Genomic DNA, 25384 nt, shown 5'->3' with positions numbered 1-25384 from the left:
TAAAAAGTAAGTAGCGCTGGAGTTAAGGGGAAAGTAGCCCTTTCATCTCTTTAGATAGAAAAGTGCTTTGTGGAATGGAGGCATTCTGGGTCAACTTGCGATCACTTTGAGCTGCCCTCTCCTCTAAACATTTAGTCCATGCCCTATAGTGGGTCCTACAGAACAGAGTTAAAGGTCTTTTTATAGCCACCCTGCAGGCATACAGTAATCCCCTCTCAACATGTGTGGTGCATAGGGAAGAAAAAAAGAGTGGGGCTACTTTGTTCTGTTGGACATGTGCTTGGCATTCTCTGATAGGGCTTTGTCCTCCGCAATGCAGTGGGACAGACTTATACGACATCCATTTTTTTGCTAATTATGATTTCAGAGCACATATTTCATCCCCTGCTTGCTGTTCCCTGATCCCATCCTCCATCCCCATATCCGACTTTAATTCCCAGAGACTCTGCAACCAGCCTGTATTTTACCTTAACCCAAAAATGTGGAATAGAAATTAAATAATAGAGGTTTTTATCACCAATAACTCCAGGGTGGCCTTACTTAAGGTTGATGGGCTTTCTGGAAATTACCATGTGTATGAGCCTTACCACCAAAGCTTTTGTTAGAGTGAAGCATATTTTGTTATCTCCATATTTTTTCACTTATTCTTTCAGCATGTCAGGAAGGATATCAGAAGGAAGCCCTTCATGTTCTGTGGAGGAGGAGCAGGATACATAATCTCGTCTTGTCATTTCACATCAAAGCATTTTATTCATTTGATTGAAAAAATGTCATCATGTTAGCTGCTTCAAATTGAAATTAAATCAGCTGTTACTCAGCCTTATAACTTTTTTTTCTAATATCTCCAGCGTTTGAAGTTAGGAGTTGCAGAAAATAGTTTTTATTAACTCCACTAACTGGTCCTGATGTGCCTTAGTCACTGCTCAGATGGATTTTGTTGGGTCATGGTTGATGACAGCTCCCTCAGTAGGACTCTCCACATTCCCCTGTGAGTTGTAGTCTCTGGTGGCTTTATTTCCAAAAATATTTGCGTGTCTCGGTTGACAGGCTCACAGCTGCACACTTCCTTGGTATGGTTATTGTCCTGACAGTTGTTGCAGTGAGTTTTGGTGCCTTGCAGGAAACAGGTCATTTTTGGCCGAGTGCTTGTTGCAGATGCTTCTGATTGCATGCTTGATATCAAAGGAAATTCCCCCATGACGGGGGTTTGGATCAGGTGTTAGACACAACTGGGCCATGTTTATATGCTTTGGCTATAAAGAGGTAAATTGTGTCTGATTGGACACTTAAGGTAGAAAGGCACTGAAACACATTCATACATATATATGGTTTCTATCTTTAGAAGGAGTTTTTGCATTGACTTCCTTTAATTTTCTATTGATTCCTGTGATCTAACCCTAAACACAATAGTCAGAACGTAACTAACATTTAACTAAATTAAAACTCAATTCACACCTTAGTTCTTATCATAAGCTAGGACTCCAAAACAGATCCTTTAATCCAGGGCCCAAAATTTAGGTCCCACTATGGGCTGTGGTTCTTCATGAGGTAGCATATGCCCAAACAATGGGACTTGCACTGTAGCAAATGCTAGAGCACACCTAAAGGCACACTTGGAGTAACAGACCTGGATCCATTTTGAACCCCTTGAAATGACTGTAGATGATGAGTGTTGTTATCTACTGCCTTTGGTCACAATCTGCTCAGTTTCCTCCCATGAAACTCTTAACCTGCTGTTGCTGTTAGAGACTAGGGGTGGGCATTAGCAAAGAATCACGATTCGATTCGAATCACGATTCACATGCCACGATGCGATTCTATCACGATGCATTGTGATACTTGAAATATTGCGATGCATTGCAATATTTTCACTGAACACTGTAAGAAAAAGATACAGCCCTTACCAGTGTTGCCATGAAAACAAATACTGGACAGAAATATTACGATTTCTGGTGTGGACACACTGACAAAAGATCTTAGGATTCATCAAACTTAAAATAACAAAATAAGGATAATCAGTGCCGTTTACATGGCCTCAGTGGTCGTTTAAACCAATGAAATGAAAACATTCAAATGTATGACATTTCCCCTTTTGCAAATTACGTGTGTCATATCAATTTCGTTTTTACCTTCTTTGTTTTTAAAGCCAAAATGCATCCAAGCATCTGACTTGAAATGTGATGGAACCACAGGGCAAATTTTCATAGTGTCCTCCATGTTTTATTTCATATGACTCGTTGCAGTATCCCACGACCGGACATGCTTGTGACACAAAGCAGCGGGCGTCAACACATCTGCAGCGACATCTGCTGGACTGGAAGTTATTTTCCACTTGGTTTGGCTGATGTGCGGCAAACCATAAATTTTTTTTATTTGTTCATTTTTTTAAATTGTTTGTTTTAGTTTAGTTTGAATCTGCCAACTGGTCACATCCCAAAGCACACTGTTGGATAGAGGCTCTGACTGTAGAGGGTACTGGGGGTCAGGTAATATTTTTTTTTCATGTTTAAGGAACCAGTTCAAGATTATTTGAGCTTTATTTTCAAAAACGGATTGACAAGATGAGTTTTAACTTTAATAAACTCTATTTTTATTTAAGGAACAAATAGACAAACCCTCTTCTACCTATGAGATTTTATCAAAGACTGATCTCCTTCCCAAACCGGCTCCTCTGCTGCTCAACTCATTCTTCACACTAAGGAGCACACATCATTAGGTTTATACATACTTTACATTACATGGAACTAAACTACCATGATTTTTAAAACATCTAATTTGCCTCAAGTTGTCCTTTTGCCTGCTTGCCAGACAGTTTTGTTCCTGTTATTCAAATATTTAACATTGATGAACAACTTATTGTTAAGTCAAAGATACAAGAAAGGATGTAGATGTGATTAAAAGTTTATGCTTAAGTTGGATTTAGACTTTTGACTCATGAGACTGTGACATTTCTCAAATTTATTATTGTCCATTTTTGGTAAGTTGGTGTAAATTATTCTCAGTTTCCTATTTATAACTAACAGGAGTGGCATGTGGTCTTTTAGCGCTGTAGCCCTTCTGCTTCAAGATTTGACTAGTTGTGTGTTATGAGTTATTTTACATAGCTTGGTTTATTTTTGCTTCTCTTTTTTCTGCTACTGTACATCTTGAACTCGTTTTAAAAAACAAGGCATTGTTGATCCACACAGCTGGACTGATTATATATTTTCACTGTTGGGGATCATTTTCTGTAAACCTCAGAAGAAGATATCAAACTGGAATACACCAGCTGACTGGTCTACATGCAAACTTTTTGTACCAGTGAAAAGGCAGGTAACGGATTGAAAAATATTTTTTCAGTGATACCACTATCACAGCTGTTTATATGGCCAATTTAGGCCTATTTGTAAACTAAGAAACATTTTTCTTTCAAATGTTTTTCTTAATTAACTGTAAGAAAACCACCCTGAAAGGTTCTCTTGACAACCTTGGAAAAACATTAGAGTATATTCATGAACATCTTTACCATAACTGCAGCAAATTAGGACTGAATTAGTTGAAGCATATTTGATCCAAAGGTCAGCAATATGTGCTTTTAATCTCATAAAATGGATCTGGTGAAATAAAAGTGCTGATTTCCATTGGATGTCTCCTGCCTGTGAAGGAAAGTAGAAAGCCTTGATCGTGACAGTAACACTGTCTGTCATTAACTGTGTATGGAGTAGTTTCAAAAGCTAGCTGTGAGTGAAGCATGGAGGTTGTAAAAGTGACTAATACACTTATAACCTTTAGCAAATTTGGACGCCTGGCCAAAAAATATATGTACAGGTAAATCCAAAGGTATGTTTCCCTTGTTTCCAAGTATAGCCATTAAAGGGCATACCTTCATCATAGGGATGCATGTTACTGTCGAGATGAATGGATTCATCTAAAGTAGATTAATCCATTAATTTAGAGGCGGCTCTTAAAAATCTGTTTTCTCTTATATCAAGAGGATCTTTCCATAAAATGAAGGGCTAAATATTTCCTTACAGTATAGTGACTTAAAATAAAATACATCATTATAATATAACTATTTATTTTGCAAACTTTATTAAATACTGACCAAATAAAAAAAAATGTTTTCTTACAGATTAAACTTAGAAATATTCACAATATATAATAAAGGAACCTTTTAGTTTATTTAATGAAAAAAATACTATCATTAAAAGACAGGCTATGTGCATTGACCAGAAAACAGAACACCTAGAATTTAATCAGATGCAACAATTGATGTTTTAACCGTTTATTAAACTACTGTATAAAATTGCTGCTGGTCGGTCCAAAGAAAGAGCCAAGTGATTTTAGAACCAGAGAAAATCCAGGGGAGAATGAAGGAGCAGGTCAGGACGCAGAAAACAGGTCAGAGATAAAAAAAACTCACTATGACAGGTCCGATAGGGTTCAGACAGGCTCAGAGAATCAGGAGGCAGAATATGGTCAGAATCAGGCAGGCAGGCAGGTAACAGAAATCCTGAATTAAAGTCACTGATACCTTGTGATAATCTGGGACTAGTGACTGGCCTGAAAGCTGGTTATATAATCAGGTGAGCAGGTGAATCTGATGGAGGCTAACCTGAAATGGGGCAGAGCTGACAGGTGTGATGAATGATGAATTAAACCAGCACCAGTGCCAAGAATCATGAGAGTATGGCCCAATCCCAAATGCGTTCCCATCGAGGGTGGACCACATTAAGTAGAATCCCAAACCACATAGTGTGTAGGGCCAGTGGACCGTTCAACCCCTAAATAATGAGTATGCCTCATTTGCAGCCTCGCTGGAATTCGGCAGCAGGTCTAACAGCGGCTTGGTGGCCGAGGAAACACGTTTTGCCAAATACAAATTCCACTGGTTTGCTGCATCTTCCTCACACTGTAAGAAAATCGCAAGTTAGTTTATGAAAAAAATGTAATTGATTCCAAAATGGAAGGTCCTTTTTGAAATTGTTTTGTTTAACCATATACATTTCTTTGAAAAAAGGGGGCAAATGTTAAATGTTATATCAACATGCGCAACAGAACTACAGACGCACATAGGGCGTCACTGTTTTGCCATAGCAACAACTGTTTTCCTTTTCGTTAGAGGGAAGAAGACGTCCCATTCTCGTTTTTAACCCCCAACTTCTATCAAGAGGCCTTTCATAGCTGCAAGTGAGACTTAATTTGGAGTGAAACTTGGGCTGGGTGTCAGATTATTTGCCATCTCCTTTTAAGGAAGGGATGGTGACCGTAATACAATTCTCTGTTTTTTAGTGTAATCCAAAGATAAGTCCTGGGATAGACTTTGTTGTTTTTGCAACTCTTTTAGACACGTGGTTCTGGTGGCTCCGGAGGAGTGCTAAACCTTGGCTTTGTAAAGTGTATTGACACACAAATGCCCCCCTTTTGTACCGTGTTTATTGCTATCATGTTACAAATGTGTTATGTAATGCCCTCCACTATTCTATCATTAAACCCTCATATTCCAAACACCACAGAGAAGTCGATGTTGCTCAGCCATGTAGCACTGCTAAATGAACACTATTTAGCTGATAGCTTAAGGAGTTTAAAAAGTGTTTATATTTACACACAGAACTGCATGATGTGCATTCTACATCCTCATCACTATTAAACAGTGTAAATAATCACAGACAAGACTTTAGATTTACTGTTTCTGCCCTTGCATGCCTCTGCTCTGGCATTACTTCTCTTGAAAATCCCAGTGAGGCTCTGCTTAAGAATGAAAAGTGGCACCCTCTAGTGTACACTACAACACTGAACATCACATGTTATCAGTAAATCAGATGTAAAAATTAAATAATAAATCATTATTGGCAAATAATTGTAAGTCGATAATTTGTTGCCATTCCTAACTATCCTTCATGTTTGATAGAGTCTTAAATTTCATCTTCTGTGTTAAAATGCAGTAAAACCAAAAGTTTTTTTGTAAAAAGACGATATTAGGGATTTGCATAAAAGCCTTGAAGCATAAAGGCTCCTCTTTAAAAGGATTTTTTGGGGAAAAAAATTGGACAAAATAAATCTCCCGTCCCCTCCGCTCCGAGTTCATTGGAGATCGTAGAGGGCATGCGCGAGATTGATTAAATTCAAAGCAGCAAAACATGCGGAAATGATCCATGGTTTCCGCGGATCATTAAAAATAATTACAATTCATTTATTTTTTCGGATTTTTTCATTAAATTCATAAAAAAAAAAAATTTCATTAATTTTTATAATTTTTAATTTTTATAATTTTTATTCATTTTTTTTGTTTTCGGTGTAACAATAAACATATTCAAACCGAGCTTGAAATCCTTTATCTTCTTTCTAAAAATGAAACCATACTACAGGTGACTAAATAATGTGTAAAGAGGATTTCAGTGCTCAGTGGGACTACTGTTAAAAAAGATATTTCTGTTCATCATGGTTCCTGTCTTTTATTTTTTTTTCCTTTCATAAAAATTAGCTGTCCTTATACAACCCAAAGATCCTGTTTAGGACATTTAATGGGTTGTCTGTCATGTACCAACGTTCAATGTGCATTACATTTGCCTAAGCATCATAAACCAGAAATTATATTTCTGCAGGTTAGTGTATAAATATTTACATGTTTTTTTGTCTTGTTGGTGTGGTGTTAAGCTTCAGCTTCAGAGGTTTTACAAACCCTTTAATAATGGCTCAGAGGTAGAATGTTCAAGGTGTTTTTAACATCAGGTTACCCAGTGAAAGGGAATAAAAATATTGTGACGTTACTGTGGGGGTAGTGGGTGGATATAAGATTTATTATAGAATCCGATGTTGGGTGTTTTACAGTTTGCTGTAAATATGTGAGAATAAATAAAAAGCATCTGCAGTGCCAACTGAAATTGCGTAGGCTTTTGGCATTTGACACTGAAAACCTGGCAGTGGGATGGTGCTAGAAGACAGAAGGTTTTTGAACATCATCTGCAGCCATAGGCAAGCTGTCAGGCATAAATTGTTAGTTTCTTATCATCAACAGTCTGATAGCTGGCAACCCTCCCTTCTGGGATCCCAGATTTTCAATTAGAAAATGTGTGCATACTTATATACAAGGACTCGTTCAATGGCACTGGGTTGTAATATTGCATAATTAATGAATCATGGGCATATGTGCGATGAATGTGTATTCTGGGCATGTGTACCTTCCTAAGAAATAAAGAAACGTTTGTTAGTTCAGACATTATTCTGTTAAAGACTGAAGAGTTGTTGTTGCCTTCTTTGTATTATTGAAATGCGGCAGAGTCTTATTTTGCATTTGCTTTGCATTCTCCTTCCCTCCTCAGAGTCCATCTGTTGATTTAACTCCCACACATAAACAGCCGCTAAGAAAGTGAGGATTGGAAAAGGGGTAATAACTGTCTGGAAACAATTTGTTTATACCATGAGGTAATATTGTTGAAAGCATAAATAGCCATTAAAAGTTTTAATAAGTTGACCTCCAACCTGAAGTAAGAGAATCCTGTAATACTGCAAAATCACTGTAAAACTACAGTCTGCTTAAGTAGCATTTGAGCACTGAAGTAGGACATCCACATTTTAAGAATATTAAGCATTGTTTTCACACGTTTTGATGTAGAGCTTATGAAGCAAGTTTATGTTTATACAATAGTCCTCTTTATAATTAACAGGAATAAAGCTAATGGAGTCGGTTGCATTTTTATGCATTAAACCATTGCCTTACAGACCTTAACATGTTTAAATGCTTATTTCATCATTTTGCTCTTAACAACTAGGCAACAAAAGTTGATTTAAAGATGAATGAACTCATCAATTAAATGCCCTAAATATCCCCCCTAAAAATCCAACCCTATTAAAAGCACTTTTACTCAGTTTTATTTAAATTTTCTTGTGAATTTAAATTGATTTAAGGAAAATTTATGATCCGGTTTAGAGTCATTGCTTTGATGGTGAAGTAGCGTGTCCGTTTTGGTAAATTGCTCACCCATGATGTTAATGTTTAACAGCATTGCTGTCACAGATAAATGATAGTGTCTGAGCTGACAGTTTCATTGGGTGGAGCAGAGCTGGCATAAGTCTTCCTCATCAGCACGCTCTGAACTCAACAAACGGCTGACCTCCTGGGTCACTTTCTATCATGTTCCATATGTGTTTGTGGTAAGTGTGTGCAGGGTTACATGCAGGTAGAATATCTGTTGATTGCAGTGTTTGTCAAGGCAGAATTAGCTTTGATACCAAAGATGCTCTCTGATATGAGTGCATTAACATTTCTATACAGTCCATGAGAAGATTGCTTGCTTTTGCTGCATTTTGGTGATTGGATCCCACTTTACTAATACACTGGAAATATTTTGGATGATGCATTTTCTCCTGCCTGTTATTGACCTGCAGCGTTAACATTTGAATAAGGAAATTACAGTGGACAGCTGCTTTCTTTGTCAGATTACGTTACATTTGCAGCTATCTTTTTGATAGCGGCAAAGTGATGCAAGGAGAAAATCATATACTCTATATACATTATAAATACATTGTAGGAGTTGTTGACTGAAATGTTTATATTAAAGATTTTTTTTTAAATCTAACCTTTTTATCCTTTTATTTATTTTTGTGTTTATTTATGTGGTTGTTATTGTAATTGTGGTGGCAGCTTTTTTTTGCCAATTGTTGTAACAAAAAAAAAAAAAAAAAGAGAGAGAGAGAGTTTGGTCCCGTGTCTTAAAATGTACCTTCTCCACAAACCTCTTGGCATGTTCTTTATCTCAGCAGTCGGTAAATCTACAAAGGCTAGCTCACTCCTTTACAAAGTAACTCCGACACAGCCTGCTGGTTCAACATCCGTTCCCCTAATACCAAAAATACATGTTAAGCTAGACTCATACTGTTTTAGATTACACAGCAATTCTCACCCATAACTACCTAGAGCTTTTCATGTAGATTTTCTTTGAGGATTTGTTGTTTATGGACCAAAGTTGTTACGGAAAGCTGAATGTTTCTCATTTTAAATTCATTATCTAATAGGACTTCAAGTAAATAAAAAAAGTACTTGTCTCTTATTGCAGATTTTTTTTTTACCCCTAAAATATTTTTAAAACATTTTGATGAATTCTTATATCAGACAGTTTTCTGTGGCTTACATGAAACGGAATCTGTCCAAAGCACTGATCCCTTCATGCTGGTTGTTTGCTATTGATCAGCTGCAGCAATTTGCCAAGTCACTCTTTTGTATTGTTGATTCATGACCTTCAACATTAACCAAGATCAGCTAGACCCATAGAACTTTAGATGAAACTGTTTATATAGGACATAAATGGAAAACAAAACAGCAGATTGAAATAAAACATGCTATGTAAACATGCTGATCTAAATATTCTGATAGCCAGAGTAACTAGCTACTCAAAGCAGAAATATGATGCGTTGACACTAGGTGGATATGCACACTCTGATCAGCCTTCTTCATTCAGAATAACTGGATTTTAACAAGCATTTTCACGCTTTGATCAGATCGTCAATCGGAATGATTCACCTCTCTGTCAGTTCACAATTTTATTACGATCCTGCTGAAGCAGATCAATATATTCAGACTGATGTATATACATCACACATTTTATATACAATTGTATTTATTCTGAGTACTTGTGTCCCTATAAACATTGCTACTGTGATTCTCTGAGTGTATAAATTGCTTAATAGTCCTTATCCAGACTGATTGTCATTAGACTGGGCTAAGGCTGAACAATATGACCAAAACTTCTATCTCAATATAATTTTTGGTAAATATGATGATGGACTAAATTTGGATTTCACCATGGGGGGGGTGGGGCAAGTAGGGTGTTTGACCATTCAATCACAGACCCGATTCAGTGGTGCATCAGATGTTTGTAAAGTGAGCTTCTCAGGAGTAACAGCGGTGATGAAAAGATGGTGGGCCAATCAGGACCTTATGGGCAGTCCATATTCAGAGAAGCTGGCTTCAGCTTAAACTGCAGTTCTCTGCTTGCTGCCTGTGCTCGATGAATGTCTGTATACTTTAGGGTAACATTGTTTTTGGACAGTAAAACATGCAGGGGACCAAAACGGACGTTTGAAAAAGTTCAGGGTCTATAACCTCACAGACCCGTAAATAACAAAGTGCAGCCTTACCCTTGATCACAAAGTGTACACACAGCCGTTTATAATAACAGAAGCAGTAAGGAACCTTGCCTCACGCTCACATCCAGTGCATACTGCGCTCACAGATTAACAGCTGTGAATTGGCCAAAGTAAGAAGGTTATTTTTAAGATGTAGAGATTATAAATAAAGAAAATAAAAATAAGTTTAATTCATCCTGTAACTCCATGATACCTGCATTTTGTTCAAATATATCCGTGCCCGCTCCTGTGAAATAATATTGTTTTTTTTTCTACCTGTAGATGTACCTTTTTATGGTACGGTACCTGACACGGTGCAGGACTCTGTTGTGCAGAACGATCCCTGCGATCGATGGTTTTACTAACTGCTGCCATTTTCTGCTGGGCAACGCAAAGCTGTGATGAATGCAATGGAAAGTGACACAGAAGTTACATCTAATGCACTTTGGTTGTTCCCACTAAAATCAAATTCCAAAAGATCAGAAATGATTTGTATTCAGGATCATAAATACAATTCATACCTCAAATGTGATTTAAAATGAAGTCGGATACCAGACCGATTTGAGTTAGACAGGAAGATGGTTGTGTTTGCATAACTTTTTCCCCTGAATGAATAAAGTTATATAAAAAAGAAATATTTTTAAAATCATATTTGTATGATTATAAACGTTGTTTAATGTTAAACATAAACTTTATACATACAATCAGAAACTGAAGGAACAAATGCTTTGTGTTCTATTTTATTTATTTTTGCTGCTTTTTAGAATTCTTGAATTATTTTCTAGCACCATCTGATGCTTTTTCTTACTATGTTTGATGCTGTAAGATAGTGCAGCTGGAGCAGGCCTTGACAGGTCTGCAGTATATGTAGAGAGAAGAGCAAGTCTGAGTTTGACCTTGCAGATCCAACTGTCAAAAGTTTTGAATCTAAGGGTTTTTTTTTTCTCATAGCTGTAGAGGATGAAGGATGAAGTCCAGAGCTAGACCACATTTACTATTAGGAGTATATGGCTTGAGAATAAAAATGGGATTTAATGAGAGGTGGAGATGGAAAAGGATAGATGGTCAAGAGAAAATAATCCAAACCAACACATTTGAAGCTAATCCTGCTTGGAGCAGTCTCAATGAATGGAAAGAGAAAGTCTGAAGAAAAAGATAAAATGAGGAAGAAATTGGCAAGGTACATTAAGAGCAGTTTTTACAGATGATGGTTGTTTAGATTAACCCTTGGGCTGTGGTAGTTCAGCAGAGTCAGCAGTACCGCAGCTCACAGATAGGCCTCTGAACCTCAAGGCCTGGAGGAAGAGTGATCAATATTCTGTCAGTTCTATAAATGAAGGAGTGATGCCTCCATTTCTCCCGGACGGGCTTCCCTCCACATCCTGTCATTTCAATTTCCCTGTGCCCCTACCACAGCTGCACATGGAACAGAGATTAAGCATGCTTATGTCTCGATTTATCAATTTGTGAAAAAGAAGACTGAGTATGGAATGGAGGGTAACACTCCCTGCAGCATGTTATTCATATGACTTATGGGAAGTTAAACGAAGGATGGAATTATCTATCTACTGTATAGGTGGTAAAAGCCGTATAAAATTGAGAAATTACATTACATATTTCTAACTATATTGTGGCTGTTTAACTTTTCCCTTGACAGTTCAGATTGTTTTAAATTAAAATCATTTAATGCTGACATATCTGTAAGAATGTCTTTTTTTTGGGAGCCATATTGCACATCCTTCTGACTAGTCATACACGGCATCGTATTTTTTAACACTCATGTTTCCCAGAGTGCGGGGAAGCCAGCCGTTCTCAGCTGACTTGGCGATGAGTGCCAAGGAAGGCTGACACCGCCTCCTCAGCAGCTGTGGAAGCTCTCGGCACGCCACAGCTGCAGGGTTGTGCTCTCTCCCATGAGAAAATGATAGGCCATTACCACACACAGCACGGGAGCAGCTTTTCAACACCTCGCCCCTTACTGTACAATCCTATTAAAACAACCATATTGAGTTTTCTGGGGTCCTCATTGCAAGGCTACATATCTCATTCCTAGTCTTATACCCATCAAGTCTTGCTGTCAGTTTCTTAATGTTTCCCTGTTTGTCTGTGCCCTGACAATGGGGGAATTTTAGCAGGAATCCACAAGTCACATATCTTTCACATTTGAAGAATACTGTTTGAACTTGGGGGTGAACTTCCGCAATGCTGGGAAACCTCTCTGCCTGGCTGCTGTGTAACACAGACTCATGCATAACTCGCCTTTATCATGACTGCAGCCCAGGCAAAGATCAAGCAGCCAGCCCACTAAATCACACAAACTCCAGAAACAGTGAATAGTTACACATTGTAAATATAGCTCACAGGGAGATGGTGATTACATCTCAAGCCAAACTGTACTTTTTGGAGCGTTAGAGCCATGAGCAAGAATTTCAGCAAGAAACACAATTCAGTCGTTAAATGGAATTAATGATGACAGCCATCTTGCTTTTCTGTGGCCACTGTTTAGAGTTGATGATCCAGTTGGCTGTTCCTGGTTCCCCAGGGAGAGGGAAGGAAGCAAGCGTATAATGATGAGGAGTAATGATGTAATCTAATTATGTTTGTCTTGTTACACAGTACGTCAATGGAGCCTCGATTAATTCAATTTGCAAAAGGGAAGAACAAACTGTGTTGTTTTTGTTGCCTGTGTCCCTATTTGCCTTCTGTTTTTAGCCCAATCTAAGGTTTGAGTATTTTTTTCGCTGATTGGTCACTGATCTTTTCTCTGTTTTTTTAGAATCTGTTTTTTTTTAGATTTTTTTCTGTTTTTATTGTGTACAGTATGATCATCAGCTCTTATCCTTCAAAACAGTTTCAATGCTGGTTTTCCATAATTTCTAAGTCTTTATGGCTACGGTTAAATTTGCAAGAGATAAGATCTTTACCAAAAGTTATATTTATTTATTAATTTTTTATCTTATTGATCGCCAAATGAGTAACTGATAAGTGGCTGTTTGCTGAAAAGGCTGAGTTTTCTATTCTATATCAACAGGGTCTTTGTATAACATGAATGGATGCATGTTTTTATGTAGTTTTGCTGAATTTAAAAAAGAAGAATATTTTGATATTTCAGCTATTTGTTGTGGCTGCTGTTATAAATACTAGCTGAATAAACAAGAGCATTATCTTACATACGTAATTAAAGTTCATAGCTAAAACTATTTCATCAAAATAATTCATTTGCAAAAAGGATAATATATCCATATATGGGCTGAGTATTCCATTGCAATACTTATCATTATACAGTACAACATTTTCGTCAACATTTTGCAATATCCTGATATGTTGCCACATTCTACCAAGCTAATTTCAAAATTAAATGTTGAGATAAAAAAGCAAGTGTTTTATATTTTCATCAGAAGATACTGATCATTCAATTATTTTGTTGTTTTAGTAGCCATTTTTTCTGGGTCCTCTTTTGCCACTGTGACTGGCTCATCTACAGGAGTGGTGCTACGCCATACACCAAATGAGGTCAATGGCACCATCTACCAGAGTGGTGGTGTTGAAGTAGCACATTTCCCCTCATTCCTTTAAGGAAAAAAGTTTTTTTTTCTTTTAATTGATATTAGGAGCTTGGCTTTTTCCGACACCCCCAATCCACATAACATCTACTTTTTTATACAATGGAAGTATTCATTTAACAGGAAAAATATATAAATAATTGCTTTATACATTTTGATGTGTCCAAAATATATAATATTTATTCATGTCTACTATGCCAACATCGACATGAAAGGATCCTGCATCACTAGGTTGTAGGCAGTAGGTTGAAGTCACTCTAGATAGAACTTGTGTTGCAAGGCAATTCAAGCTTATTTGTAAAGCACAATTCAGTACAAGGACAATTCAAAGTGGTTCACCTGAATTATTGAAAAAAATAAAACCTGAATAATGGCAAATACAGATAAAACCATTATAAAAGGTGGTAGTAAAATAAATAACATTTGGAACAGTACCTTAAACGAATTGAATGATAACAGTTTGACTTCAACAGTTAAAGGAAGCTCTAAGCAAATTCTAGTTCTGGGTGGACAGAGTCGGCTTGAACTAGAAGACCTGAGTGGTCTGGGATGTTGATACACTGCCAATAAATCTGTTGTGTATGGAGGTTCTGATCCATTCAATGATTTATAGACTAGCAGGAGAATTTTAAAGTCTATACTTTGAGCTACAGGGAGCCAGTGGAAGGACTTCAGAACTGGGCCGATGTACTCTACTTTCTTAGTTCTTGTGAGAACATGGGCAGCATAGCTTTGGATCAGCTGCAGCTGTCTGTTGGACTTTTTAGGCAAACCTGTGAAGACACTGTTCCAGTAATCATTCTCACTAAAGCTAGATGCATGAGTGAGTTGTTCTAGATCTTGCTTGGACATAAGTCATTTAATTCTTGGAATGTTCTCCAGGGATCCATTTCATGAAGCACGTTTAACAAACTCAGATTCAAATCTTCAACTCTAAATTGATCTAGTTTCCAGTTTCCCAATGGTTGCTATGAATTAGTTCAATCAACTCTAAGTAGCTCGACTCAGAGTTGAACATGTGTGTAGTGAGTATTAAAAGCCATTCTCAGTGGACTCCCGATTTGACGAGTCACCATGACAACAGGCAACAGGAAGTGCCTATATTGGTATTGTTTATCTACCCCAACTGCATTATCATTACACTGTTATAAGCCTTATGCAATGAAATTTCATTACTTATTGTCATATTGATGATAACTGTAAAATTGTGTCTACTCTGTTAGTTGCTGTGGATAAAAACGTCTGCTAAGTGCATAATCTTAAACATAAACAAGCCTATTTCACGCCACTGGAACTAGAGATTTTAATGAAGAAATAAAAAAAGAAATGGAAAATGCGCTTTAATGACAGAGAAACAGCGTTACAGCTGCAAAGAAGAGGAAGATGGTGAAGGAGAAGATTGTTTCTCAGGTTAATGTGTAAGTTTATATGAAGTCCCTATGGCAGGTTGTTTTTACATTTATCAGTGCTTTTGCATCTGGACTGGTCAGTGTTATGTGATTAGTCTGTTTGATAATTAGTCTGTCTTACATGATTTTGATTCAGATAGGACCCAGCAGATGACAATAAAACTGCAAAATGTTTATAAAGTTTATTCACAATAATACTGAGATGAGGCCATATAGGGTTGTCAGCTTCCATCAAAGTCTGCAAAAAGACAGACTGGCGAGATGTGGGCGAACCAGGAATAGGAATTTGCACCAATGTAGTGTTGGATAACGTGAGATGGGTTCTTCACAATGGAGAAAAGTGAGCAATCTGAAGAAGGTCCAACTCAGATTCCTGAGGACTAGGGTAGGGCTTCCCTAAAATGGTGGCTACAAATACTAGATGATAAGGTTCCAAGTATACCATCAGAGGGTAAGATTCCTTTTAGGAAAACAAACTCTACAGAGATCCGTGATCCAGTAATCAAATAAATAAGCTATTCCAGGTCAATAACAATGAGAGACAGAAGGTAAATTTAGGTCCAGAGTCCATGAGGCTGAAATCAGAATCCAAAGACAATAGCAGACGTCGGGTGCTCCAGGGGTCTTACTCAGAGCCAACAGGCTTTAGGCAAAGGTCACAAGATTGATTAGGTAAACAATCCAGGCAGCACCCTTGAAGCTTGAAAGCTGTGGCAGAAGTAGACTACAGACGATCTCGCACTGAATAAGTCCAGGGCAGGAGCTTATGTAGACAGCAGCACAGGTGAGGACAATCAGCAGTCAGCATGAACAGAGGCACAGGTAGGAAACAATAGTAAACCAGCAGCCATGAGGGCAGAATGAAACAGAAATGAGACAGATAATGACATCATGAATCGTAATGAAGAAGATTTGTCTTTGAGATTTATTTGAATTAAATAACTCAAATAAATCTATTTTCAAAGTTTTAAATGTAACATTTAATATATTTACTTGAAGGACAAGTTAATAAAGACAATACTAAAACATAATTAGACAAATTTGTCATCACAGGAGTTTTAACTGTTGCAGAATGAATCTTACTTAACTCATCTGTCATATTTTTTCAGAGAAAAATGTCTCCCACCAACAAATGTGTTTCTGCATTCCTGTATAAATATCCTAATATCTCAAAGTTATAGAAAATGTCATAAAATATATAACAACCACATTACTACAAGGTATTAAGAACAGATCAGTGTCCTTCCACAAGCTCACACAACAGCCTTTACAGATGGGTTGGAACTTTGCCATCATTCCTCAAACTGAAATGGAAATGAAACTAGCAGCCATGTCCTCGTAAGTCATACTGTTGAGCGAAAAGTGACCCCTCTTGTGCGAGATTGAGGCTCTAAATCAGCCTGCGGACTTCTCCTACCCTGCTCATCTGAAGACGGTCATGGAGAACCATCATTCATGCTGGGCAGCAGGCGCTTTGATATTCTGTGTACCTTCCTTTTGGCTCTGCAGCTCTGAGAACACTTTATTTGCTTGGTGCAGCATATATTTGATATCCTTTTTCGGACAGAGAATGAAGAAAACTCCGAAAATCCATATTTGCACTGTAACAATGGTATGAAAAGGACAAATACATGTGCTCACAAGGCTGACGCTCTCACCCTGACACGTTGGCCCTGTTAACATTTTTACACTGTGTCCTGCAAAAGAATGTAAGGTCAATTTCTAAAGGTTTTTAGTTGACCCTTTTACCAGTTGACAGATTATTCTTGGAACGTGCACAGTGAAAACTAGAGCCAAGGTCTGAGTTACTTGATGGAAACAAGCTCTGCCTCATTTGGGCTGGGAAGGCAGTTCAAAATTTAAAGATAACTCCAGGCTGGACCAATACTTTCTAACATTGAGAGCCTTCGTTTTTGTGTTCATACATTCAGTGATGTGGGAGATCCCCCTCATATACACTCTCTAGCCACTTTATTTGGTACACCTATCTGTCACTGGTAATGACTACCTTTTACCGTAAGATTTATTCTACTTCTTGGTGGCATGGGCTCAAAAGTGTGTTCTAATCATACATCAGGGTTTCGATGTATGTTTCATGTTATAGCATCATGATTAAGCCATCTGAATGGCTTTAACGTTGTGCTTTTGCAAAGTTTTATTGTCTTAAAAAACATTGCTTTAAGTGTACCTTCACTCAGCCAGGAAGTGGCGCAGTTGCATTTGCCTGCTGTGCTCCAATCTCCATCTGTACTGTTTCGGCCAGATGCTATGTCCACTTTTGCTAATGCTAAACTTTGTTACCTAGGTGGGCCTGGGGTGGGTCCAGGGCTTTGAAGTTCCTAGTGTGTCTCGCCCTTGGGCAGGTGTCCTGGCGGTTCTGTAGGGTATGGCGCTTGAGTTCAGTCGTTAAATGGTAATTGCCCGGGTGTCTGGCCCTTCTGGGGCCTCTAGTGAGCCTGGTGCCTGTTGAGTTAGAGGGGGGGCATTGACATTACCATCTAATGGCAGGGGTACCTTTAGGCATCTGGGGTTTTGTATCCTCTGGTGCGCTGCCTTGGTGCTCCGGGGAGATGGGTCTTTGGCTCTTCGCAACCACTACTGATTATTTTCCCAATGGATAAACCTTACACACATGAACACACTCTCTCAAACACCTACAGGTGCTTGGATCAGGTTACTTACATACTCTCCAATTTTTATCTTTAGCTACCACTTTATGCATTCCATATTAATCAACACTGTATGTTGCTGCATGTATCCATAGTTTTAATATCAGTTGGTTGTGCTGTTCTTTTTACATGTCGCTGATTAAGTTTTGTCAGTATATCTCTTTTGTCTTCTGTTTCTCTCACCTTTGCTCCCTTTTTTTGTACATCCATATAAAATGATAGGAGATAATACAACTATTTGCATATATAAACCAAGCAGAGCACTATGGCAAAAGCAATAATACTTCACTTGTGAGAGTAAAATCTGTTGGGCTCTTGCTGGCATTAAGACAACAATTCTTATTACCACATTGCCAGGGAGGACACACAGACAAAAAAAAAAATTATGAAATTAGATAACATAAAGAAATAAACATGGTTACCACAAGCAAAAATTCAACTTACCTGACTATAGGGGAAGTTGCATTCTCTGCGTGGCCTCCAAGCCCCTTTGTTTTATTAAATTGTCATCAATGCCTAAAGCTCGGGTCTCAGACTTTTAGGGGCCAGTTTCCTACTACTTGTAGATTTTTCTCAGGGTTCTTTCCAGTGCATTTCAATGTAATGGGCTGTTACGCTCAGAAAAGTCAATGTTACACGGAAAATCATGCTGATACACTCTGTTTTTGTCTGCGTAACGGCCCTTTGACCAACATCTGGGCTTCCTCCTCAACACATTTCAGAACAGATGCTGGTTACGATGAAACGTTTAGAAGTACTATGTAATTATGACAATAGCCTGACTTTTCATGAGCGCAATGTCTCTGGAAACAGTGCTTTTAAACAGATTTACCTCCCAGATTGCAAAGAAGAGTGAAGTGCTGTGAAAACATGAACCTCACACCATGAAGAATGCAGCGGCTTGAACGCGCGAAAGCCCTGACAGCAGAAAGCAAGCTTTAAAAAGAAAGGAAAAAATAAAAATAGTCGAACTTCCACACTAGCTGCAGTCAACTCTGCTAATGAGCTCATAATGGAGTCCGGTGTGTTAAAGCAGGGACACATCTAAATTTTGCAGGACATCCCCTTGAGGATTTGAGTCTGAGACCATTGGCTTAAAGGTTTGAAAAATTTTTAATGTTGTTTTATTCCTTTTTTGTTCCTCTTAATTTTAGGAAATATAACATAGAGCAAAGCCATTTCTCAGAGCTATCAGAGAGTTCTTCCGTTTTGACACATTATAACCAGAAGTAAATATTTATTTATTTTGGACCCAAACTTATAGAAAGAATAATTTTGAAATACTATATTTATTTCAGTAAGATTGATACATTCACACATACTTTCAATGGGTTTTTCTTCAAAATGAATTGTTTTGATGAGAAATGAACCTATATGTCCTTTAGGAGATACCTGGGCCATTTCCTGTCAGTCACAATGTTTTTGGTTAAATGATTATAATTGTCCATCTATGTCTGCCAGGGTTATTATTATGTTTGCAGGAGATCTGTCTTTTCTTCTGCACTAAACTAAAGACATCTTTGACTGTATAAGAATGTGTTTTTAAATATTTTTCATCAAAATACAATGTGAGTGAAAGCTTCTTATCAGAACTGTTTGTTTTTAAATATTCATATTCCACTTTAATAAAATACTCATCTTGTTGGTGTCACTTAATTCAAAGGCAGCATCTGTTTTGTCACTTGAACTATAATTACCTCTGTGTTGATCAGAGAAAAAGAAGATATACCTGCTGGACTCACTGCCTACATGCAGCAGGCTCTAGCAGCACCATTAGTTTGATGGTTAGGCATCATGCCATTGAGCTAGGTTGATAAAAGGCAAACATGTCTAATTTTCTTCCTCTTTTAAAAACTGCACTATACTCAATAAAGCAATAAAGAGAGTCACAGATTAAAACTGCATAACCTTGACACCCGAATGCAAGAAAAATTAAAATAACAGCTCAGCTTTGTTCATTTATAAAAACCCTGTTATGAGTGCATCATTCTATCATTCTCCACTGAGATAATTATGCCTATGCAGTTTGTGTAGGGGGAGGATTCCTAACCTGTGCGGCAGAGGATCAGCTTTTAAACCAGTGTGACAAAACACTCATACATGGGAGAAAAAATAAACTCAGTTTGGAACAGCTTAGATGAGTAGTTGGCACATCTACTTAGGAAGTGACGGGTGCAGCTAGAACATCTGAGCTTTAGTTTTTTATGTGTTTTTGTTTTTGCTGATTGTATGAGTCACACCTATTTGATAAAAACAGGATAGTTGTGTTGTTTTATTTTGCTGTTTGGTTGTAAGTTTTTCCATGGAAAATCTGATCTAATGATAGCAGGTATGATGGTTAACTCCCACCTCCACTTTGTTTAAAAAAGTGTGGAGGCATAGATGAAGTCTATACAATGTGTGAACCAACAGCCCAACTGGCATCAGCGGAGCTTCACCTGGCAGTTAACCAGCCCTTACATTTAAGGGGAAATATTTTGGATCTTTTTCTGGATAGAGTACCTAAAATATTTCCCGAAAGAACAAGTTTACTAATTTAATTGGCTGTTATCATGTAAAATACCTGCAAAATTCAGTTCTCCAAATATTGAACACTGTTTATAAACACCACTTAAAATCATAAAATGTTGTAAAACAAGCACAAATGGAACCACTAATAATTTTAAGATTTGTTACTCTTGTTATTATTTCCCATCAAGGAATATGTAAATATTTCTAAAAGTAAAATTTCAGCTAGTAGAATCTGAGACATTGTTTGTCTCAACAGTTTGGACCAGCCCATTCTGAGGAGCTGACAGTCTCCTGCTTTTTCAGTCTCCAGTGGAAGGTAAGATCTCTTCTTCCACCTGCCACATTCCTCCTCCAGATGCTGTGATGATCTGCTAACATGGCAATAAAATGAAACAGAGACTCTTTAATTGCCCAGGAGGATTTGGTAGCACTCTTCCCCTAAAATCTTGTGCGCATGTTCTGTTTGTTTAACAAGGCCCCTCAGAAGACAAAATGCTTTAGTTCCACAATGCCTTTAATTAAATCCCCACAACGCAGCATTTGGAACAGCTTTGAGCACAGAGATGATTAAGATACAAATGCAACAAGGTGAGAAATCTTGATTAACTGTGAGAATGAGTCACTCCGTGTAAAAGTAAGGGTGCCCTACTAATAACCACCTAGAAGTCCCTGATGTAATATGTGTTTTTCTGGCTTTAAATAGGAAAGTAGCTTCAAGGAGCTAGCTGAGACGCAGATAATGCATGCCTTAAAATTAAGGCAGGAAAAATGTCTCTGGCAGAGCCAAGACTAAGAGAAAAGTTCTGAGAGGCTATGCTGTGCAAAAGAAAGGTTCAGGAGGTCTTTTGTGAAGGCATAGGTTCCACAGCAGGATACTAGTCATGGTTGTTTCAGACAGTGGAATAAAGATGTGTACAGCTTATTTTTCCACCCAAAAGAGACATTGATGTTCCTGAAGAATCCGGCTGCAGGTGTAGTTTATGATATATTTATGAGCATGCATAAGAATGACAAATGACTCAATTCTTGTCTCTGATCTATCTACATGCTTCTGGAACAATATTTTGAAGAATCTCTACAAATTTCCCAGAACGTACAGAAGTCTGACGTCTTTATGAGCAAGAGGAAGTCCATCACATCCTGAATGGTTTTGAATTTTATCAGCATGATTTAGCTCTCTGCATCTGATTAGATGTGACCAAGTTTTACGTGTGCAGCTTCTTAAAACTTGTTTTTCAAAACCTTCTTCTGTTAGGATGAAACTTTTCTTATTGCTTTTATGTTCCTCAAAGTTCAAAACTAATACGAATTTCTCCTATTCCATTTGCACAGTCTTGCAACTGCAAGTTTCCTTTCTATATGAATATGAGAGGATGCTGTGACACATTTTCTTTTAAACTTTTTAAAAATGGGAAAGACAAGTCCACTTGTTTTTTGTGGAAATTCTATTGTTTTTTTTCTGTTCAGAGTCAAATAGGAAAAAAAAATAGATTTTGGTTTTGCAAAAATGTCATTAATATTAAGAGTGTAATCTGTAAAGAACCCAAATAAATAGTGTTAATTTGCATTGGCATACACTGCAAAAACCCCATGGACATAACTGCTCCATGAGTGCCGCACAATGGCAGCCCAATTAGGTAAAGGTGAATTAAAATAATCAGATTTAGGTAATTCACTGATTTCTGTACATTTTTAGTAATTGTTCATTTCTTTTCTCTGTTCTGAGGTTGAAATGTGCATTTAAATATTTTTCTTTTTCTTTGTGACATTGGAAGCCATTCTCTGTTTTGAATAAAGAGGCTTCTCCCCGGCCCGTAAAAGCATTATGCAGCAATAAAAAAATAAAGGATCAAACAAAACGATATAGATTCTCCATGTCTGCCTACAGGGAAAACATAATTTGTTCTCCCACTTGTTCGTTTTTTATCTTTGACTTTGACATCTTTAGCATATCCTCTCCTCCCCTCGTTTTTTCCCCTTCGTTTTTGTCTTCAGAGATGTTTTATCTGTGCCCACACCTCTTTAATCAGCTGAGCTGAGACTGTTTCAGGGCAGGATCAATAGACTTTCCATGTAGCAGAAAAAAAAACATGTGGGAACAAAAGGGACTGAAAGACTTGTCAGTGCTCAACATGATTAAAAGTGCAATTAGGCAGAAACAACGACGGGGGCATTTGAAACAGGGCTATTCAGCGGAGTACACATTGCATGACATTCATACTGAAATGATCATATGGTATGGGTGTGATTAAATGATTTGCTTTATACTAAATACACACTTCCATAGTAGCAAACAGCAGATCATCCCAGCCCTCCATCTATCCCTGAAACCTCCTCTCTAGCTTCAGTGGATTTGTAGGAGAGTACAAGACTACACTGTTCTGCTGTTTACCTTTTCATGTGTTTTCTACTTGCTGAAAAATACTTGCTAATACTTTCCTGTTGTTGTGGCATTTTACATAATTATTTTCCAATCTGAACACTGCCCCATGCACTGAAGGGCACCAGAGACCTTACATGGATCTCTGTAATTGGTCATTGATTCATTCTGTGATGGCTCTGAGAGCCAATAAATTACAACCTGCTTGAGAGAGAAGGAAGCGGCAGACAAGTTGAGTGCAGAGGTGTCAGAGTAATTGTGCCTGTCAAATCTGTGATTGCATTATTTATACAACTAATTATTATTTATGTGGCAAGAAGCAGTGATATAACAGACTTGAAAGACAACAATATGAACCCATTCTTGGACAAAGTTTATCTGCATAGGTCATTTAAAATCTGCTGTGTTTAGAAAAGTGTGTGCAGAGAAGCATGGTGTATGTGAAAAAGCTGGGTCACAGAGCAGCTCTATTTGACATGAAATTGGTTTTGCTGCAACATATTTTACTGTCAAAATAAATTATGTGAAATGATTTACCAAATTTTTGTATAACTATGTGCATTCAGTCTTTTGTGTTGAGTTTTGCAAATGATCTTTCTGCTGCAAGGCAATATGAAGAATTTGTCTTTGTAATGAATATTAATGCAAACAAATACGGATACAAATACGTTTGCTTTGTGATTTTAAAGTATTTCTTAGCAGTTGCAATTGCTTTGCAGTCTTTTTTAATAAACTACACAAATATGACAGGAAGAAAAGTTTGTTTTTCTTCTGCCAGGATTGTAAATGTTTAAGCTACACTCTATTGCTGAAAGTATTTACTTACCCATCAATGTAAGTGAATTTAAGGTGTAAAAGCTCCTCTGCATCCAGATTTTCTCTGACTGAACTGTGAGAGGTGTAAAGTTTCTTGGATGCGGTACTATGATGCAGGGCAGTCTCTAGACTCCTGCTCCCATCCATCCGTTGTCCGTCTGTCTGTAACATTCATTCTAAGCAGAGATGCCCAGACTTCCCGATGCACACATACAATTCCTCCAGCTTCTCTGGGCGATCTGAAGGCAACACCAGGCCAGCTCAGAGACAGTCCCTCCAGCATGTCTTCCACAAGGCTTCCTCGCAATAGGACATGGCTGGTCCAGGAGGCATCCAGAATTGAGAATTAGACTAGGACGTCCTCAGTACAGTTAGAGTATTGGTAAAATAAAAAGTATTTTATCAATAAAAAACCATTAGAAGTTCTGTTTACCAGACATGTTGGGAACACAACCGAGGATGCATTTCTTTAGCAGTGAAAACAAAGCCTTATATTTCTTCTCATATATAACTAAGCCGAACAAGTTCTAAAATATTCTGCGCTCAGCTGGTTAGCCTGACCATCTATTCAACCTACTTTATAACTTCCGCTATGGGGCCATTAGAATCTGTGTGCAAAATTCCAAAGTGCTGTCATCCTTCAGCCACCCTGCTGCTGTTAGCTGGGAATGATCCCGGGAATGTACCCTCCTGCTGTGTTGCAAGCATCCAGGTCCTGTTCCGGAAAATGCCAGCCAGCTCGGGGAGGCTTTGATGCTGGTCCTACACTTGAGTGTTTTTGGGCATGTGCACGGGTGTCTGCTTGACTGTGTGAATGTTGACAAGCAGCCAGTCTGGGTATTGATCTGCAGCCATTCCAACTGCAGCCAAAAGGGCAGACTATATCATCTGTCAGATAGTGAGAAGGGCATTACAGCTATACTGATCTTAGATCACAAATCCCACTAAGATATGGTGAGGGAAGGAAGGGGGGTTCGGGCCATATGGAAGACTGATTATGAGAAAAAGGAAAAGAAGCTGAGAAGGTGAAATTTGAGGAGGGAGATCCTTTATCTGTTTTGTCAGCATGTTCTTAGGCTGTTTTCTGCCTTGTGATTGTCAAAGCTGCCCTCAGTTTATTCTGCCACAGTCTTTGTTGATTAACAAACACATTCTGACCCTTTCACCTCCATGGCCACCCATGTTTATATCCCCCACCGTTCTTTATCTCTATCTCTGTCAGTGCACCTCTCCTCACCTAAGAGGCAGCACAATCACAGCACTCTCATCTGGCGTGGAGCACTAATACACATCAGAGAGATCCCAAACACACAGAAAGAGTCACGTCTGCTCTCTATAAACACTTGCACGCAGTCCTTGGGGCAAATAACAAATCAATTAAGAGCGGAACGTATCACAGTTCTTCTCTTAATGCCTTGGAAATGACTTCAAAGGTTACAGTATCTCTAAGATCAGGATAAGAGTTGAGACTTTTTATGATCTTTGCCTTCTTTTTATATTGATCTTTGTCTAAATTGTTTTTCTCTCTCATACTGTCTTTATTTTCTTGTATTTTAAAATCCATTCATTACACTTAGATTTGCTTTGATTTTAAGTTATCCCTAAGGTTCCAAACTGCTTTCCCCTTTCCTTTTCTTTGGTAAAAGATAGACCCAACCAATGATATTGATGGAATCCAAGGTCGCCACAACTAGTGGTGCATGACTCTGCTGTGCTGTGCTTCTTCATGGTAATTATTCCATTACTTTAAATCTTCTAAATCTCTTCCCACTTCACATTTACTATGCTGATGGGTCTCGGTGTAGCTCAGCTTTAAACATTTCATGACATCTGTTTAAGAGTGTGGGAGCCTCTGAGGCCTATAAAGCAGTAGAGCTGATAATGGATGTACAAAGGCTCATCTGTTTTTGTTTGTTACCTTTTTTCCTGCCT

At 38.0% G+C, this 25384-nt stretch overlaps 1 protein-coding gene across 2 annotated transcripts in view; it reads left to right on the top strand.

Moving 5' to 3' along the window:
- LOC107084745 (tetraspanin-9-like) overlaps window positions 1–25384 on the top strand; it is a 276339-nt gene that overhangs the window by 65236 nt on the left and 185719 nt on the right. The window contains exon 3 of one of the 2 annotated variants that reach the window (XM_015374740.1): window positions 20513–20572. The exons of the other annotated variant lie outside the window; for it this stretch is intronic. The gene's annotated coding sequence lies outside the window, so the exon portion shown is untranslated. The remainder of the gene's footprint in view (window positions 1–20512; window positions 20573–25384) is intronic. 2 annotated transcript variants of the gene reach the window in all.

Source organism: Cyprinodon variegatus, unplaced genomic scaffold (genome assembly GCF_000732505.1).
Source record: "Cyprinodon variegatus isolate N-32 unplaced genomic scaffold, C_variegatus-1.0 Scaffold108, whole genome shotgun sequence".
NCBI classification, from domain to species: domain Eukaryota; kingdom Metazoa; phylum Chordata; class Actinopteri; order Cyprinodontiformes; family Cyprinodontidae; genus Cyprinodon; species Cyprinodon variegatus.
The sequence above is the reverse complement of the archived record's forward strand: the minus strand, read 5'-3'. Positions and strand labels throughout refer to the sequence as shown.